Source organism: Halyomorpha halys, unplaced genomic scaffold (assembly GCF_000696795.3).
Source record: "Halyomorpha halys isolate HHAL.00 unplaced genomic scaffold, Hhal_1.1 Scaffold446.1, whole genome shotgun sequence".
NCBI classification, from domain to species: domain Eukaryota; kingdom Metazoa; phylum Arthropoda; class Insecta; order Hemiptera; family Pentatomidae; genus Halyomorpha; species Halyomorpha halys.
Genome location: NW_027104672.1, coordinates 305,785 through 307,122, shown reverse-complemented (window position 1 = coordinate 307,122; position 1,338 = coordinate 305,785).

The window sequence follows — 1,338 nt, the reverse complement described above, 5'->3', positions numbered from 1 at the left end:
ACGAATTACTTTTTCTTTCTACACAGTAATGCACTACTAACTCACATTTTATTTCTGTTTTAGAGGGTTCGGGGAAAAAAAAAAAAAAAGAGTCACAACATGCCCATCAAAATTGTTTTTACATTACAATGACGGATTCAGGAATTTTCTGAAGGATTATGCTCCTGTGATGGTGAATTCCACAAACCTAAGTGAATTAAAGATTCTCAATAAAAGAATTAACACGTTTACTCTAATACTGTATTAGGAGCTTAGGGCTCGAGATAAAATATTTATAAAAGCCTGACAAACTAACAGCCTTCAGGAGATAAGAGGCAGCTAGACCATTAAACAAAATGTCGTTCTGGAACGAGTATATCATTCTGTCCTGAGTGACACGATTTAACTTATTGTTAGCTCTCTGGAAAACATTACCTCATAGCACTGCAAGAGAACTGGTTTATTAAATCGATGCAGTGCTAATCTTAGCTATGTAAATTACATCGTAGGTACTCAATAACTGTTATGGGATTAATTGAAATCTTATTCAAAATAAATGTTTACAAATTAATAAAGGCGAAAGAGTTATTCGTTTTAATAATTTATTGACCATATTGTTGGTCAGTAATGGTTCAGTAACTCCACATCCACCCTCCATGGTAACCTTACTTATCTCACTTCTTAAACAGACTAGTATAACGAGTAAGTTGGTCGAAGTACGACATGTCTCAATCTTACAAGAGATCATAAAATGTACCTGAAAATTGAAAAAAGGGCGTGAACACCGCAGACGGCGAGTAAGCGCCACAGTGCTCACCTACACACAGCGCATCCCACAACCTACCTTCAAATGCCCTTCAGGGAAAGGAAGGGCATGTATACTTAGTTTGTATTATGTATATATATGATGTTTGAAATAATAAAATTCATACAAGGGTGAGGAAAAAAATTAATAATTATTCAATTCAAAATAATATATCAAATATTTTTTTATTGCTATTTACAACTGTACATTATAATACATTTAGTAAATCTGATCTCGGTTAAATTGGAGTATTACAGGCGTGTAGAGAAACTACCCATTGGCAGTGCTCTAATGACGTTTAACATTAGCAGGTCTCGTGACCATCTTCTTTTCAGGCACCTCGGAGGATTGTCAGGAATGTAAGAGGATGCAAAGTTAGAGACTAGGGGGTTTGAGTGTTTATAATGGAAGGGGTGATATCTGGTTCGGGCTAGATCGGTTACATAGGGAACATTAAGGCCTTATGTATGATTTTATTTGTGACAAAGTAAGGAGCATTGAGGATTTTACGAAGGATTTTGGATTGTAAGGATTGAATACGAGAGGAATTCGAA